The sequence below is a fragment of the Hippocampus zosterae genome, chromosome 4 (genome assembly GCF_025434085.1).
Source record: "Hippocampus zosterae strain Florida chromosome 4, ASM2543408v3, whole genome shotgun sequence".
In the NCBI taxonomy this organism is placed as follows: domain Eukaryota; kingdom Metazoa; phylum Chordata; class Actinopteri; order Syngnathiformes; family Syngnathidae; genus Hippocampus; species Hippocampus zosterae.
Genome location: NC_067454.1, coordinates 20,018,882 through 20,038,757, shown reverse-complemented (window position 1 = coordinate 20,038,757; position 19,876 = coordinate 20,018,882). Strand labels below are relative to the sequence as shown.

At 42.7% G+C, this 19,876-nt stretch overlaps 1 protein-coding gene across 15 annotated transcripts in view; it reads right to left on the bottom strand.

Moving 5' to 3' along the window:
• Window positions 1-19,876, bottom strand: part of baz2ba (bromodomain adjacent to zinc finger domain, 2Ba) — a 99,132-nt gene that overhangs the window by 63,269 nt on the left and 15,987 nt on the right. For 14 of the 15 annotated variants that reach the window (XM_052062984.1, XM_052062987.1, XM_052062980.1 and 11 more), the window contains exon 2: window positions 18,098-18,140. The gene's annotated coding sequence lies outside the window, so the exon portion shown is untranslated. Of the gene's footprint in view, window positions 1-18,093; window positions 18,141-19,876 lie in introns of all 15 variants that reach the window. The other variant, XM_052062976.1, reaches the window with a different exon arrangement.

The following is a 19,876-nucleotide window of genomic DNA, read 5'->3' as shown; positions in this document are numbered from 1 at the left end:
CCCAAAAAAGGGTGAGACCAAATCCTTTGAGGTGCAACCAACTGAAAAAGTTGGCTGCACCAGTACTGGTGCACAAAAGTTAGTGTAGATCCCTCGATCAAATAACAGAAACGGAAGGTGAATGCTATTAAAAATCTAAGGTGGTGGGTATATTTGGGGAACACGGCACAAATAAAGAGTTTGTGACTTGTGGATATTCAAATGTAACCTTATACACACATTGGTAATGTAATGGCATCTAAAGATAGCTGCTTCCTTCCATGTTATCTGCATATAAAAAAACATTCATATCCGTGATTAATTCCCTGGCATGTTGTTGCGCCTGACAAGCGCAATGTTGAGAAATGATTAACAGCTAGCGACTCTACAAACCACATTAACACAATGTTTGCATTAGCCAGTCGCTCATTCAGGCCATTACTGCTGTTAAAAAAGCTAACTGTCGTCTTTTGTGCAGACGGTAGCCAGTGCCCTCCGCCGACACCAATGACTAAAAAGCCTGGCACACAACCCCCCCCCCACACACACACACAAAAGTTTCACTCTGAGCCGGCACACTTTGGGGTAACCCAGAACAGTATGCCTACAGGAAAAATATGATTCAACTTGAAATATGTGGGAAGTTCAGAGGCCCAATCTCACAGTGTAGGCCATGCTAGAAACTCAAACTAAGACGATTTCATTAATGTGACATTAGCATTTGTAATGAGAAAAGGGGGGAAAAGAACCCCTGGGGACATCTTTGAACCATAAAAAAAATCACCCATGCGTGCGCTTGCCCACGCTCGCACATACATACACAAGCTGCAATATCAGTCAAATATTTACATTCGTATTACACCAGAATCACACAAAGCAGCCAAAACACGATGAGTGTGGGTTTGATAATGAAATATCACAGCTTACTGTGTGCAAAGTAACTGTGACAGAAAATATTTTCAAGCTTTCAAGATGGACGGAGTAGATAATTCCAGAAAAATAAGGCCCAGCTCCTCCTCCAGTAACACAGTTCTAACCAGGCTAAATAAATGGGAGTCCACTCAGCCAACATAAAAATGTGATCACATTCTCCCCCAAACAAAAATGCAGTCAAGTGTTACCATGGCTTACACATTAAAATTGTTCTTATATATTAAAATTGTTCAATGACCATGTTCAAATCAACACTCACCACAGAAATTAATAGCCATTAACATGATTGCACAGTTTAAAAGAAAGAGCTGCTAATGGGCAATTAGATGTGTCTGGCAAAAAGCAATCCTGGTCAACATGCAGTAGTGTTGCTTCGAATGCTGCATATGAACGTTTTCTGATGTCTGCAGTTATTTGCATACAATTTTGACATCCAACGGGCAGGATGTTTCCTTTCCTCTATCCTTTATTTGTCATGTGTTGGTTGCGGATACGCATCACTTGAAATTCAAACTGTAGTATTCAACACCCTCTCTCGCCACAAACTAACAACTGGAAAGTCAAGTGGGGGCGGGGGGACACTTTCTCTTGTAAGCAAATGCTTGGGCAATAAAGTAAGGCAACATGCCAATTCAACATGCAATTATGATAATCAGGTCACAATTAATCCGTTTAATTACAACTCCACCAATTGCCGTGTGGCAATTACCTCTGTTCGAATGTGAAAAAGAGGTGAAATGTATACAGAACAAAAAAAAGATTGCACTTTAAATTGACACCGCAAATTACATCTACAATGACAATAATGTCTCTTCGGTGGAATTAACGTTGAATTAAAAAACATTTGTACAAAATGTAAGACTTTGGTAACAAGATAAAAATGTAAAATAGCCAGCATAGCTCTACATTATGAATATCATGTCATATTAAATTCAATTAAAAGATGTGTTTTCTACATTTTCGGCAGCAGTGAGAGATTTTTACCCAAAAGTGTGTAGCAAATACACACTCCACTAAAGGGGCCTGCTTGAGGAAATTCAAAGGTGAGCCTTACTACATAATGTATAGTTGTTTTATATGCAGTGTTGGTTAGCATAGCCAAAAAATTGAATTACATACTTCATCTGAAGCTTACGGGGGGGATTTAGTTGTCTGGTGGAGCTCAAGCGACAGAATGGCAGGAGGGAATTTTGCTCAAAAGTGCAATTTTTTGGGTGTGAAATTGCTCAATTTTTAACACTTTGGCTGCCCGTTTTGCCATCATCACTTGCGCATTAGGAAATGATCTTGACACTTCCTTCACTACAGTTACCAATGATAGTCTGTGTATGGGCATGCATGAAGAAGTATTGCGCTAAACGAATAAATGTATGTCACTGGAAACAGCACTCTACTATTCTCTGGGTTCACCTCACTGCTCCTCTATCCAGAGTAATTTTACTCCCCCTGCGTCGAAATGTAGAAGGCCATTTCAAACGTCCAGCTGTGCCTTTTAAAAGACTGTCAGCAGCGATGGGCTTCTTCAAAATGCTGTGTCAAAATGCTTTGTTTAATATCCACAGAATAGACACCGCCCCATTTCCTGTGTCACACCACACATAACCCTTGTGCGATTTCAGATAGACCATTTCATATTTGTAAAGAATAGATGGAAGGATACTTCCGGGTAGCAAAAGGATTTACTACGGTTGACCTGAGCTGATATCATGATAAAAACTTTTATTGTTTGGGGTGGGTGGTGTTTCAATTTCCTTAATATAATAAAAATTAATTCAGTGTTACAAGCGCTGTGCAATTTTAGGATATAAAAACTCAGACCGTACAATATAAGGATCGTTATCAGGCTTTTGCTGAGCTTGCTGATGAGCTAATCATTTGCAGCAGGGAGAGATAGGAAACATACAGGATAGTGGCCCTCCAGGACCAGAGTTTGACACCTATGTAACTACCGTATTTTCACCGAACTCTTCCCACGCTCGGGTTTTTGCCTCGGCGACCACCGAAGCCGCGTTCCGCTTGGCCTGTCGATACCCGTCAGCTGCCTCTGGGGTCCCACAGGCCATAAAGGCTCGATAGGACTCCTTCTTCAGCTTGACGGCATCCCTTACTGCTGGTGTCCACCAGCGAGTACGGGGGTTGCCGCCACGACAGGCACCAACCACCTTACGGCCACAACTCAGATTGGCCGCCTCAACAATAGAGGCACGGAACATGGTCCACTCGGGCTCAATGTCCCCCGCCTCCCCCGGAACATGGGAAAAGCTCTGTCGGAGGTGGGAGTTGAAACTCCTTCTGACAGGGGATTCCGCCAAACGCTCCCAACAAACCCTCGCAATACGTTTGGGTCTGCCAGGACGGACCGGCATCTTCCCCCACCATCGGAGCCGACTCACCACCAGGTGGTGATCAGTTGACAGCTCCGCCCCTCTCTTCACCCGAGTGTCCAGAACATGCGGCCGCAAATCCGATGACACGACCACAAGGTCGATCATGGAACTACGGCCTAGGGTGTCCTGGTGCCAAGTGCACATGTGGACACCCTTATGTTTGAACAAGGTGTTCGTTATGGACAGTCCATGACGAGCACAGAAGTCCAATAACAAAACACCACTCGAGTTCTGATCGGGGGGACCGTTCCTCCCAATCACGCCCTCGTGTTATTCCACATATAAAAGGAAAAGTTCACATGGGGAAAGAGTAACTGTCTTTAGTGGTTATGCACACCCATGTTTGGTAAGACTGAAACCAAAGTTGTCTCGGCCTGTTCCCAATAGTCTCACCAAGTCAGCACTCCAGAGGGAGTCAGATGTAAGACCACTGCCTATGGTCTGTCGGTTTACTCACATTCTCTTAGATAACACAGGGCTCAAATATGACGCTTCCCACATAGGGTGGAGGTGTGAAGGGGGGAGGGGCAATCTTTCATTGTTGTTTTGCTCAAATGCAAACACACATCCTGCAAACACACACACCCTATCAGTATTGATAACCACATCATTGGCTCAGACAGAGGAGCCTGTGGTTCCACACACCTGCCAAAGACAGATGTGAAGAATAAATCAGAGAAACTCCACACTGGTCCATTTCCACTAACTCGCTTCACAGTCAACGGACTGGAGTGCAAACAGCTGCATGTGACAACAGACACCCATGGAAGAGACAACAATATTGTGGGTGCACCTGACATGCATATACATGGGAAGAAAGTCCACATTTTGTGAGGGCAAGAGAGCTCCACTTACATTTTCTGTGAATTTTTTGGTGTGTAACCAGCTTCAATCCTCTAGAGCTGAGAAGCTGTATGAGAGCAATTTTTCTGGCAGAAGACAAAATCCTCCTGTGACAGACAAACAAGTCGCAACAGGGCGGAAAAAGCAGTGTGGGTGGTTTTTAAGAAGCGCTTTTTTTCTCCTGCTGCTGACTGGATGAATTTGTTCATTTAAATATAGCCCCACCATCATAGGAACAAAGACGAGGCCCCATTTCAGATGTGTTGCACACTTAAATACAGAAGGAAAAAAAATTTAATGCTGTGACCTCCAAGTGCATATTTCAAGCATGTGACGTCACTCTATATACTGTCACTCAGTGTGGCCCACTTTCTACATCCAAAGAGTAAAGTCACATCCATGTGAACATGAGTGTGTGTAGCTTTTGTCATGTCGTTGGGTGTCTTTTGTCAATTCAGTTTTTTTTTTAGCTTTTGTCTTCAACCTGGCTGGGAGAAGCAATGCGATCTGTGTGTGTGCGTGTGCGTGTGTGTGTGTGTGTGTGTGTGTGTGTGTGTGTGTGTGTGTGTGTGTGTGTGTGTGCATGGTATGCAAGTGTGGCACTGTGTTTGTGTTAGGAAATATAGCCTTCACGCTTTGTGGCCCAGGAACAGGATGAAACAGTGAGTTAACAAACAGCTCACTGACATTATCTCTCTTCTTTGCTGCCTTTGAATGCCAACCTGCTGTGAAACTCCAAATAGGTGATGTCCTGTCAGACCACATTGTGTACGCGCGCGCGCGCGTGTGTGTGTGTGTGTGTGGAGGGGGGGGGGGGGGGGTCAACTCAGAGAAGTGGGAGTGTGCATATCTATGACTGTTTTTCTTTGACTTCTCAAAGCACACAGCCATTGTGGGAACATCCCTGTCTTAATACTAGGTGAAGTTTCTAAGGGTAAACTGTTTTGTTGACTTGGTTGAAAGCAAAATGGAAATGTGAAGACGTTGACAAGAGTAATGTTTTCCTAATCATTTATCTAATGTGTTGGATACGAGCACTAACGGTGGCAGTGAACTGGACCCAACTCAACGGACTTCACAATAAGCAGCAGTTTCATATAATAATCATATTTAAAACAAATATGCCAAATTGCCCGCCAGCTTAATTCTATTGGATCCTAGAAAATGCCATAACCAGAATAGCATTTATGTTGCGTGTTATGGCACTTCAAGTGATGGACATTTTAATACTAACGATGCAGCAACACAGGCAGACTAACAATACACACAGGCTGGTAGTCTCAATTTTCTGTGAAAAATAGCCACAATGAAATAATTATGGTGCACAAACTGTTTACCTCTTTACATTCTATTTAACATCCTAGAAAATGCCTTAACCAGACGAGCATGTATGTTGTGATGTAATGGCACTTCAAGCGATTGACATTTTAACACTAATGATGCAGCAACATAGGCAGACTAACAAAGCTCACAGACTGATAGTCTCAATTTTCTGGTTAAAAATAGTCACAATTAAATAGTTATGGTGCACAAACTGTTTACTTCCTTACATTCCATTTAATTATTTTAACTATATATTTTTATCTTGCATCATGGAATCGCTTCCTGCTTGGTGACGGTATGAATATGAGTTTGGATGGTTGTTCGACTATTGTGACTGGCGGGTGACCAACTCAGGGTTAAGTAGTACAAAGTCAGCTGGGATAGGCTTCAGCAACCCCCACCACCCCCACCCTGTCTCCCCCTGCGACCCTGTTCAGTATCAGCAGTGTGGAAAATGACTCCATATGAGGTGACACATGACATTACATATTTTTTTATCATAATGATTTTGAAGGTACAAGGACTCAGCTCGACGCCAATGATCTATGAAAGATAAGTATATATGATGAATCACACCCGTTAGGTAATGGCGAAGGGCAAGAATTTTTTTAAAGTTTAACTTCTTCCTACTACTTTTCCACCATTGGTATATAGTATATCAGAATGGGAAAATGGATGAGTGGGCAAAATAAAGCACACATGCAGCCCTTGTGATGTACATGACTCAAGAAGTCAGGCAGCATGTCCATGCTGAGCACTGGCAGTTAAGGGGATGAAACCAAGTGTGAAATGTGAGAAGACAAGCCAACATTGTTTCTCAAGCGACAAACTTATCTTGTGTGCCTGCATGGAACTTGTGTTGTGTTTCAAACAAACATTCTTCATACGAGGAATTAAAAACAGCCTTCTACTGGCTGGCATCAGATACATTTATCAGTAATGGCCTGTTGTACTTCAGACAGGCCGTATGTAAGCCAGTGTGTGTTACTAAAAAGGCCAACACCTCATGGATATGAGCTGCTTCAAAAACTCAAGAGATAATCCATCTGGACTCTTTTCATGTACAATATATGGAAAAATTCCCTTAATTTTTCCTTCTTCCACCCACAATAGCTATTAATATCTCTCTTGAGAACATTTGCGTATGTCCCACTAAGGACTTGAATTCCTGCTTGAAACATCTTGGAGGAACAGAGAGAGAGGCGGTCAGGCACTTTCTTGTGCTCGTCGTATGTACTCTGTCAGGGGTGTCTTTTCCTCCAAAGGCCGCATGAAGAAATGTTGGGAGAATGCAAGGGCCAATTTGAAAATTAACACACTAAAAATTAGTGCAGCTAGGAAAGATGTATTATTTATAAAATGCATATACTTTGGAAAAAAGCACTGAACAGATCAACATCAAAACAAGAGCAACCTGTTGTAAACTGGCTGTGTGAAGGAGTCACTGGAGGGTCATTAAAATCACATATCACAAACCGGGTCTTCCAAAAAAGAATGAAGAGAAAATAACTTCTTTATTGGTGGAAAAAAAAGATTCTTTCTGCCCTTCCATATCATTATTGTCTGACAGAATCACTACTTTTCAGGCACCAAAAAAACACCATCCTGTTTTGAGTTACCATCCAGAGCATTATTCAAGCTGTTATTTCTCATATTGCTATCCTGTTACGTTGTGCACCAACATTAACCCACCACCACCCAAGAATTAATAGTCAATTCAAGAAAAGCCAATTTATTACGCTGCCAATGATTAAAATGGCACGGACATGTTGGTGCTGCTGTTGCTGTTGAGTAACCTCCAACTGGGTCCCACAGCGACCCCGCTACTTGCAGACCTGGTTGTCGGCTGTTGACCGGGAACTGTTCGTAGCCCGAAGGCACGCCCAGCACCGTTCGGATGTCGTTCCCGAGTTGGGCTGTTGTTGCTGCTGGACATGCACATCGAATTCAGTTCTCGGCCCTCAACGAAGCAAAAAGGCTTTATATTTCACAAAAGCAAATGATCGGTTCTTCACAAATTATTTTTTAAATGTTTAAGAATCATGAGGGATGTACATTTTAGTTTGCTCCGTTTTCCAAAAGTCTGAAATGACAGTTTTGTTTTGTTTTTGCCTGAAGCAGATTCAATAAATCAAATCAAAAGTAAATTTAAAAAAATAAGATGACTAGGCAGCGCAATTGCCAGGAATGTATGTATTTTCACTTAATATGTGTAAAAATATGTATAAATACTTGAGAAAGCCTAATTCCCAAGGGTTAATTTTGAATACCATTCTCTCAGAGTTAAAGTTCCATGAACGTTAAGAGCTTTTTTTTTAATTAATACTTTTCATTGGTTACTAAACATAACTAGATGACTCGAGGATAGACCAAAACTATCAATCCGTGAAATTATATGGAACTGACCATATTTTGACCAATGTGGATTCCACATAACAGTGATGATGTATAATTCTATTAGGAGTGGTGATTGTACTCTTCGTACTTGCGAAGTGGCATGGGCGTAGCACCCATTAGAAATGTAGGTGTCGCAAGCATCATCCACCCCCCCCTCCCAACACACAATCTTTTGACACTCACACTTTTTACACCGTTTGCCCAACATCCCTTTAAGTAGTGTTGCACACTGTGTCAAGTGTTATTTTCAATATATGCTGCAGGCATAGTTTGGCTCCCCCTGTTCCATGTCCACTCGGTCTCATAAACACAAAGACTACTAATGGCAAGGAACTCCAGGCCTTGCTCTCACACACGTGCACACAGATTTAGGTCAATTCAAATGACGTAATCTGAACCCTTCCGCACAACATACCTTATATTGCTCCTGTCACTCAAACAAAGGTAACCTTTCTTTGATAATAATTCTCCCTAATATCAACAAGGAGCACTAAATCCTCACAACCTGACAAGAATTGTCCGCAGCCGCGCCAAAAAGCTGTGTTAAAATGACAGCGCTGTAAATTGTTTTAATTATAGCCCACACAGATAACAGCCCGCGGTAACATCAGCCTTTTCTTCGAGCCTTCTACAAGATCCACACACTGTATTCCCTGGAAAATGTAATTGTTGTGTGTTTATTGAAGAGTGTGTGTGTGTGTGCGTGTGCGTGTGTGAATACAATATTCATTTTGCTGCAGGAGGACAACCTATGAATAACAATGAGCGACGCTAATGAAATCAGCCATCAACCTGCGATACATACATATTAAAGCAGGACCTCGGAGTGTCATACGCTTAGTGCATCATTTGTTCCCCCTCTTTTTTTCTCTCTCCATGCCATCTGACCTTTAGAGTACGTACCCCCACTGCCCGTTCCCCACTACTCACGTCTCAATACTTTAAATAAGAGGTGTATGTGCAGTGCCGTAACTTTGCTGAAACAATATTTTGGCCATCTTGTTTAATTAACAGTACGACATCAAACTGAATGGGATAAAACGATATCGAAACGTCACTATACGATTTTATCACAATATGAACCTGACGATACAATAATTGTCACTCTAATGTGGAGTGGTTGACCATTTAAAACACGCTCACGATACTGCATGAAACAAAATCCGGATATTATAAAACATAAAAAGCACAAGACTGTTTTGTACATTATGTTCAGCAGTGACAGTGAAATAGATGTGGCCAGTCATTTTATTGTCATGTATTCCTTTTGGCTCAGGGGCACAAAGTATCGTGGTCTATGTAGTTCACAATCCTGAGCTTGGCTGGAGGAGCGCCCGAAAAGTTTTTTGACAGTGATGCGCTATTTTTCATATCGTAGCATGACGATGACAATATTGTGGCAATTTTAATAACACTATATTACTGTCATCGCTACAAAGCTGTGTGTGACTAGTCAGTCTATGTGGCGATGCATTTTTATCAAACATTTGACTCTGAAAAGTTTTGAAAAGCACAAATCTTGGCAGCAGATTAGAATTTTAAATGGTAACTTGGGGTACAACCAAACTGCACCTTGTCTATAATGTCATCTCGTCCTCGCTGCTCCTCCCTTTGCCTGTGAGGACGCTTCGCAGCTCCGGTCTCTTGTCTCTCCCTTTCTCTTCCTAACCCCCACCCTCCACACTGGCAGGGAAATGGATCCCTCCACCTGACAGTGGCCATTTTGAGCCTTCTCTCCACTTCTGCTTCCCTGTAAACAATGGGCGAGGGATAATTGATCAAACAGCCAGGGAACCCTCCAAGCAGGGAAGGTCACCGCCCGCCATCCCAGTTTGCTAAGGAGGGGAGGGGCAGATACTGTATATGTGTGTCAATATATACGTTTGTCTGTATTGTCAGTATGAATGTAATGCATGCATCTGTGCATGCATGCGTGACAGACTGAATGCATTATAGTGCATACACACATGCAAAAAAATAAATAAAATAAAGGTGACTGTATGAGGGTCCCTGTGAGGCGCTTGAACTGCCATTTTTCTTCACTGACAAAGACTCCATCTGCCACAGAGCCATTTGCTGCCTCCCGAGTCGGGAGAGCATTCTGCATGCCGTGTTCACCTTCATGTCACCTCCACACAGATCACGCCTTGCTGACGCTGTATACAGCGCACACACTCCCCTCAAGACACACCGCTACCGTTTTTTTCTCTCCTCCTTGCAATGAATAATGACAGTGGCCGGATAAAAGGAATAGGACACAATATTAGATACTACATATTCTAGTTTCATATCCAGCAATAAGAATTGTAGTTGTATGTATTCAGGCTGCGTGTGTGTGCGCGTGTGTGTGTGTGTGTGTGTGTGTGTGTGTGTGTGTGTGTGTGTGTGTGTGTGTGTGTGTGTGTGTGTGTGTGACCATAGTGATAGCGCAAAACATTTTTGACTAAACAGCTATGGTCATTTTATATGCGCTCATTTTTATTTTTGAAGCCTTAGATTCTAGTATGTCCACATTTTCTTGGTTTTGTTTTTTTTTTTACATATTTTCAGTCAATAATAGCGTACAGTCTTCTTACAGCCAGCAGTGGGCACCTCCTCTTAAAATAATTAAAAATTGATCAATGATGGAATCTGGTACGCCATTGATAATTGTTGAATTTAGAACAGGTGTCACAATGTTGTTGTTTTGTTTTTTTTAACATAGCTAATTCTTGTGTAGTAATTAATGTGAAGGGATACCAGTTTGATGCAAAAACAACACATTTGCTACGATCACTGTTCACATTAATTAATGCTTTTCTTCATCAACAATTATCGAAAACAATTTAACAAGACAGGAAACAAATACTATATGGATCACTTCATTTCTACCGCTGCAAGTTTTTTTTTCCAACTTAAAAATTCAACAACAATCCTAGGAAATCACAATGTTCACCATATCATCGAGGAGCTATTTTTAGAACAGGCCTGCAGGCTAACTCATGTGACCCTTGGAGGCTCACTGATGCCTGTGGGCATTTTGGTCGATTCTGTGATTCAATCCAGTGAATGCAGTTTTAATGGTGTTTCTGTTGGACAAAAGTGGCCACAATTGTGTGTGAACAGTATGATTTTTATATACTTGAACTAGATATTACAAAGTTACACAAAAATCTACATCCTTGGGAGGTTTCATGAAAATTGTGTTCAAGATTTTTGGGCGTGGGGGGATAAATGGTTAGCATTGGATCCCAGAGGGTTATTAAGTTATTGACTATATATAGGGTTATTGACTAATTGTCAATGTGGCCATCCTAAATTTCAGTGGCAATTTTTATACAGCTTTAACGTGAGCATTCATTACCTGCAATTTGTTGCGATCGGTTTGATCACCGCCGCTGGAACAAACGCGCTTTTTTTTTTCATAAATACTATATTTGACCTGCTCACTGATAGACATGAAGTGTGTCCAAGCAACCGCAGACTGATATCGGCGCTGTGCATTGTGGGAGTGTCTGCTGGAGCAGAGAGACGCGACAGGGGTTGAGGGATTCGCACGCCTCTGAAAGCCAGCCAAAGGGGGAGAGAGCAAGGGAGACGTGCAGGGCGTGCAGCGGAGAGGGGATGTGTAGGGGGAGCAAAATACAGAGGGGGGACCGGTAACTGGAAATGAGAGATGGCATTTTAAAGAGGAAGCTGAATTTCACCTGCAATTACCGTAGCTCCGGGGCACATGGCTCGGTTAAGAGACTTTTCATTCCAAAGCCACTGTGTATGGCTGGGAACACGGAGCCCTGAGAGGCATGTTAAGTAAAGAGGGAAAGGGAAAAATAGAGCAGTGGAAAAGTCTCCTCTGCCCAAGATGGCCCTCAGCAGATGTGGCGATGAAAAAGCAGGGATGTAACTCAGGAGGAAAGGATGCAAAAAGAGGAGAGAAAGAGGATATCTCATTCAGCAGACCCCAGCCCAGCCATCTGTACACCACACCAGACAGCTGAAATGGGCCTCTGAGAGCTCACACACACCCCCAATCCCGATCTCGTGCACAGTCGCACACACTCAATAAAAAGCAGATCAACACACAGCAAATAGTGACATTCAACCAAAGCTGCGCGTGTTTAATGATGAACATAATTCTCTGCATTCTTACCCGTCTCTCGATGAAACCTCATTTTGTCCCACACAAGTACAAATGGAGCCGGCGATGCTTTTTCCCCGAGGCTCCGCGTGCTTGCTAGTTTCACCAGGCACACTGCCGTGTTTCATAGAAGTGTGACTGCACAAATACTGTAATGAGCTCTCCCTGTGAGCTGGGGGCCTCCTGGCACTGCTAATGGTTCCTCTGGACTGCAGCTGTATCCAGGTTACAACCTGGCCTGGCCAACAGGCCTGGGGACATGCAGGCCTCGTAGGGACAAGCGCTTCCCAGCAACAATCATGCGTGGAGCCACAAAGCCAAGTTCTGAAGGATTAAATCGAGTATTCCGTGGAGGATGTTGAGCCACGGGGGGGCTGAAGAGCCCAAGCAAAGAATAGAGTGTAGAGGTGGATGCGGTTTGGTCATAAATGCAGAAGATCGACTCCATAAAGCAAGAGACTCACAGAGCAACAGCTGCTGGCAGTGTGTGTCACAAAAGACTTTGTGTGGTCTGCTGAATTATCAGCGAAATTACAGCAATCCTTGCATGTACCATACGCACACGCACACGCACACACACACAGAAACACACACCTCATTTGTTCAACTCTAAAACGTTAAAGAGGTATGGATTCATCCGTTAAAAACAAAAGCCAGCATGATGATCAATTGAGTTGTTTCCAATCGTTAAACTCAAGTTTTTATTGCAAACTGTCAGTTAATAATATTATACAACAGCCACTGCGGCATCTCTAAATTTGATTGTCTCTACAAGCGAAGACATATGTATGGCACTATGCTGAGACTTCAATTTCGTGAGATTTCACTACAAAAAAAATACTGCTTTTGAAATTCAGCTGCCCGCCACCAAGCCATGCCAATCGAGTATATACGCAATATGCATATAGGGAGTTTTACAATAAAACTTAACGATGTATTTTAATTTTATTTGAACCTACAGTTATAAAGCAAAGCACAGAAAGTCTTGGTTGCCAAAATATATGATTGCACTTGCTACATAGGGCTATTTGCCAATTGCCACCCTCTCACATTTCCACACTCTCGCAATTATTTCCTCTTTGTATTACAATATAGCTGTGGAGGCCAGTGCAATCCGGTTCTTCCTTCTCGACACTGCGCCATGATGTTTTAAAAAAAAATACAATCCAGGTCAACAATCTTTTACAGAACCGTTCCTACATAAATAAGATCTTTACGAATGTAAAATTAATCCTCATTATTTCGTTGGGGGTGGGGGTGTTTTTGAATGCACACATTCTAAGTTCCACAGTTGTTTTGATAGTTTGGCTTTGATAAAGAGTGAAAAGGAAATGACACATTCAAGCCAAGTCCAAGGACCTCAAATCACAACCAAATATGGGAGACTTTAGGTTTGTGATATATAATATGTATAGGTCTACCCCTAATGTTTCACAAATGACCGTTGTGGAATTGTGTTGTATGTCGACACCCAAAACTTTGTGTGCATTGTGTGCTCCACAGCCCAGCATGAACTACAAAAAGCACATGGACGACACAGACACAGACCTCCTGTTGTTGCACACTCTGGGACAGCTTGGGCTCTTCAATTCATTGTGGCCCCCAAACGACCACGCACATTATCGTCCAGGCGGGCAGCCCCCAAGCGGACTGAGGCTCCCTGGGCGCAAGCAGTGATTCATGGCACAAGGGTCTGGAAAAGAGCAACCTCACTCTGTGCTGGTGACAGGGAGAGCGCAAGCTTTTTTGGCAGGGAGGGTAAATCTAAAGTGTGGCTGGTGGGCTCAATCCTTTTGAGACTGTCTGGACCAAGATGTGTGCGTGTGTCTAAAGTGATCACACTTCAGTAGAAGTGCATACACTCGTGTATAAGAAAAAAGTAAAACTTATGATTAAACATTTCCATGAGAATCTGTCTGTATGCCCAAACATTGATGTGTCAAAAGGTGAATTTAATGACCTTTTATCGTTTCTTTAAAGTACTTGCATGCATTTATTTGCCCATGTGCAACATCACATCACTTTGTAGGCTAGGATGCTAGGAAATACCATAGATCAGGGGTGTCAAACTCATTTTTGCCGCGAGCCACATCTTCCTTCGGAGGGCAGTTATGACAGTGAAACTAAAAAAATGTTGATATATTATTACTTGTACACAACAAATTGATGGATTAACAGTTTTGAAATCAGTCAAATCGACTATAATAGTTCGTTCAATTATTGTTTGCGTCAGTGTTAACAGGGTAACAAAATTATTGCAAAATCTCAACGTTATTTATTACACATAACGATTTGACACGCCGGTACATATTTTAGCAAGGATCAGTTAAGTTGACACACATGAGTTGCTTTCGCAGGCCTACATAAAATGATGTGGGGGGCCAGATCTGGCCCCCGGGCCTTGAGTTTGACACCTGTGCCATAGATTATCCTCATTGTGAAGCTGGTTTGGTAGGGGTTTAAAATGTAACTATTGAATAGAGTAATTTATTTAGACTTTACACGAACAGGATTTTGGAGCCGATCACCGATCAGAGATTAAAGAAAAAAACGATCACGATCCGATCAGAAGATGAACCAATCTACTGAAACAACTTCTTTATTGACTGTACAGTCGACCCTCGCTATGGTATTAAGACCGGCCCAGCCTTCAAACAGCCAACATTTGCAGATAATTTTAAACAAACTTTGAAACAAACAAAAAATATATACAGTATTTCAACGGCTATGATCGCTAGCTGACCGCTAACAACTTCCGATGATGAAGATCATGCGCCGCTGTAGGTGACTCGCTTTTATATATATTTTCCTTATTTTTTTGTGAAAGTGAAACTACTAGGATGCTTAGGGTGCAGGGTACACCAATACAAAAACATAATATTAATAACACACACACAAACTTTTGACAGTAGTAGTTATGTATTTGTACTTCTTTTCTCCTCACCACTGGGTGAGTATGTGTGCACAGCAGAGCTGAAGAAGACATGATCGGTAAGCCCCAATGAACGCTGAGTGTGTCAGTTGAATCTACGCTGTCCTCTATCGAGACTGCGCTCTATCCCGAGGACAGGCTCGCAGCAGCTTTTTAACAACCGTAGCTCCGAGGCAAGTGCAAAGTACTAAATGTTTCGGCGTTATCGCAACGCTTCCTTAATCTAACAAGGAACCAGTTTAAAGGGCACTGGGGGGGAAAAAGGACTAAGAAACAAAGACCAAGAGCTGAAAATGATAGCACTTGCTCATATTGATGAAACCTTATTCGCCTTTTGTGACAGGTAGCCAGACACACAAATTCTTCCCCTCAGGCTATGAGGTGTAATTTCCCCTTCCACTGTCACAAGGGCCGTGTCGAAAAATTATCTGAAGCTCAGTGACTGAGTGGCTCCGAAATGTGTACGTAATGTCTGTAGTGTCTGTCTGTCTGTCTGTCCGTCTGTCTATAATACTGCAATTCAGTTCCATTGTAACGCACAGTAGGATGCGGATGGAAATATTGCTCCGCAAGACACACACAGGCATTTAAAGAGCACACACACATTTAAAGAGCCAAGTTGTGGGGCTGACGCAAGACTATCTCTGTCTCACGTGTCTCTCCCTTACGGCCGCCTGCTGTTCCTGACCTTCGAGATATTTTTCTCTCTCCTTCTCCCTCTCCCTTTATTCCTCTCTAATTCACACTCATGCGGTGCACATCCACCCTCACCCCTCGCACACATCCGCACGCATACATACATGCAAACGCACGCGCGCCCCCTTCTTTTCTGCATGGCTCCCAGCCACTCCGTTTTGTCATTAAAAGGCACTGCATTTCAAGCTCGGATCAAGCAGATGGGGCTATGCAAGCGTTGCTGCGCCCACCTTGGCTAAAGTACAAATTGTCTACATGCATTATAGCACTTAATGTACACACAGTATTCCTAGGGCTGAATAATAGCAACCTTAAAGTGGATGAATGCTACATGCGTGGCTATGTAGGGCCGGAATGCTTTAACCGGGGAAGTCCAAAAAACACTTGCTATCTACTGTTGATGAAGCCTTTGGATCAATTCAAATGAACAATGCAGACAAACAAGTCCAAGTAACATAACAAATGTCATATTTTCACTTTCTTTTCCCCCACATTTGCATTTTCCTTGGGTTGTCAGACTACAGCTGCTCTTTGCCGTTTCCTCTGACCAAGGTCATTAAAATTACAAACATAGCTGTTTGGATGAGCCCCAGCTACTAGAGGGGTGCTTGAACATTTTCTTCCAAGGGCCGCATGCAGAAAAATTCAAGTCTGCAGCTAGCCCCACTTTAACGTTCCATTGATCTCTATGGGACACCCTGGACTGGTCGCCAGTCAATCTCAGGGCATACATTAACAATCATGCACATTCATATTCTAATTCAATCAAAATAACATGAATGTTTTTGTAATGTGAGACGAAGCCAGATTACCTAGAGAAGAAACATGCACGCACAACAAGACAATGCAAACTTGATACAGGAAGGCCAGAGCCCATGACTGCTGAACTGTGAGCCTGACATGCAAACACTAATCTCGGGACTCACCAATTTGAATTTCTTTACCTTTATATTCATATGTAGTCATGCATGATACCAATAAAGTGAAGGTCTTTAATTAAAAAACAAAAACAAAAAACAGCTAAGACTCAAGGATTTTTCAGGATATTGGGGTGGCCAGCGGCCACTTATGATCTCACGAGAATAGCTCTGCCACTGCAGTGAGGAGAAGTGGAATAACATCACTCCGAACCAAAACAAGAGCAATCTGTACTGTGATGCAATTGACACAGAACCGAAAGTGGAGCAACACATTGACAAATCGAACTCAATTGCCCTTTGTCATTAGGGCGTTATTTTACTTGTAAATAGTTCATTGCACCTTCACATACATGTTGCCAGGGACAGTGGCATGGGTAATGGACCAATATCTCATTGCTGTCATCACAGAAACCTTATCTACACTCAGGTTGTTGTGCCCATTGTTCTATTTCTATCCTTCCCACTTTGTCTGTCCACTTCAACCTAACCGTCCGAATCACACAGTCGCCCCACAGATCCTTAGGCCTGTTTGAGGTTTCTTCCTTAGATTTGAGTTGGGAGTGTGAGGGGGGTCACAACCTGACAGACAAATGACATGGCTGCATCACTTTATAATTTAATATGCCATGGGTTGAGGAAAAACAGACACCTGGAAAGATTTACTCTTTTTGTACTACAAAGGGCCTTGAAAAGCCAGTAAGAAAAAGCTCCATGTCTCTTCCCACCACCCCAGTAAATGATTCCCCGGGAGATGGAGTACTCATCAATACTCATCACAAATGATACAAGCAGCATGCGGCAACACAATGCATCATTTACAGGCAGAGATGGCGCAGCAACCTGACAGAATCAGGTCCAGGAACACACAAGGATTTCAATACACTAAGCATTCAGTGATAAAAAAAAGTTATAAAAGACACTCGCAGGCCATCGGGTCAGGTAGGAGAGGAAAGTGCAAGTCATTGTCCGCGTGTGCAACAACAAACTGCCTCCTTGGTGTGAAGTGAAGCCTGGAGGACGCAACCGCGCCCCTGACAACAGATAGCACTCACACAGAGGCAAGAGTGAGCCGCGCACAGAAAAAGGAGCATAGAGGAAGGGAGAGGGGGAGATTAACGCCACACGTAACAGCACACATAAACAACTGCACGCAATCCTGCATCCCTGGAAGCCCTTGTAGGCCGCAGTTAACAACCATTTCCATTCTGAACTAGCTCCGAGCCGATAGCAAACTAAGGATGCTTATTAGCCATGTACGTTTCAAATACTCAGATTTGAATGGGAGAAATCTAATTAATTGCCCGATTCACTGAATGAACCCCCAAATTTGTAATGTAATCATAACAACCTCTTTTCAAGGGTCTCTTGTTAAATTTAATTTGACAAGGGGGAAAAATCCTGTTTTGGTGAATGAATTAAAATCAAATGAGGTCTGGAATTGGCAGAGTTTGCATGGCTGTTATTGAGTGTTAAACAAAAAAGCTGCAATAGTGTATGACAAGGTATAGCTTTTCAAAAAGTCACGCATCACCTCTCATACATTCCAGAGTGAGAAGGAGAACATACTCACTGTTTGAGGTGCCTTCAGCTCTTTGTCATAACTGCTGTAACACCTGGGGAGAAGAGAAACAACACTGCTGAGGCTCCGAGTAAAACAACAAGCTGAGTCACTGGAATAAAACGTGTTTACGCCACTTTGATTGAGGCTCCAAATGAAATGAATACGTTTTTTTTTTTTTTTTTTTTTTTTAATGTACGCACAGGTGAATGCTTTCCCTATTGGATTTCAGTAGTGGGGCAGGCCCCTTTATTTGAATTCGTGGTGCAGGCATCAAAAAATTGAAAAAAAGATGGTGATGTGCTAAGAGCTGTGTGCGCGCGCGCGCACACACACACACACACACACACACACACACACGCACACACACACACACACACAGTGTGTGTTTCGCTCTCTTCCCCTCAGCGCCATTTCTTGCAAAACCAGTTTGTTAGAATTGGATCTACACACTGGAGCTTTGAGTGCGAGGCTATGTTCCCCAAACACAAGACAGTTCTTGTAGAGAACCAAGCCCTCCCAGTGTTCTCACGCCCATCTCTGATGCATTGTCTCTAAGGCCCTCCTTGTGCTCTCAGCCTGAGCCTAAACTAAGCAGCTCAACACAACAGATGCCGCTCTGCTGCGCATGTGACACAACACACATTACACAGGCTGTGGCCGCTTTTATATCTGATGGCTTATGTTCAATTTTCTTTGACAATAAAAACGTAGACAGTCTGGTACAAAACCGCGCAGAAACATTTTCAGCTTCTCGGCCAATACCAGTAAAGTTACCAGACACAGACTGTGTCAAGAGCGAGAGAGTGTGAGTTACCAACAAGGTTTTGCTGACAACAAACACATCCATCTGGTCAGCAAGTTCAGATCAGACAGACACCATTGGACAAAATCTAGTCCAGTTCTGTCATAAAACAACGTGCCTTCCAATTTACAAAAGGCAACTGGAGCACACTGAAAGTAAGGTGGTGTTTTCAAAATTCCTGTCAGTGGCATTTGGTGTGAGACAATGGTTTATGAATCAGAGTAATGTTGCCTTTCCGGGTTATCTACAGCAAAGGAGAAACTGACAAGTCTGTCATATTGTACAGAATGAACTGGACGGCCGGTGTTGATAGTAATCACTCAGACAGACAAACATGCACAGACAACAGACGCACACCAACACACTTTGATAACTCGTCGCAGCCGTAATGATAACAGAGTGCCAGGTAGACTGAATTCATCTCCTGCCTTTTCATAAAGACCTATAAGTGGATGATTAAAGGATTTCTGCTCATCAGGGCTCAACCCAGAAAAATGATTTGCCAGGTGAATCACTGGATAAGGAAGGAAGACGCCGCTGTGTGCCATCATTTTCCACTGTGTAAATCAGGCTGTTGATCAGTTAACCCCATTTTGCTGCACAAACTTTACCCGTTTGTGTTCGTATTACAATGTCGGTTTTGGGAAGGATTCAAATCTGGAGACTTATTCAACTGACTAAGAATAGAGCCAAGTTATATTCAAGAGTACATAATCGACTAGTTTCATTCCAAAACAAGAAATCTCCAGTTCTTCTCATAGCAAAGCAATGATGCAGCAGTGTTGTCATGTAAGAGAAAGGTTGTTAGGCAGTTGCAGTTAATACTTGCAGTGGTACTTGAAGATTCTTATAAGACTCGTGTAACATTTTAGCCTTCAAAGGTAGGGAAATCTTATCCCGACTAATGTATCTTAGCATTCAAACACAACTTCTGAGCGAATCGACAATTCTAGCTCATTAATACACAAACCATTCATTTCTAAATA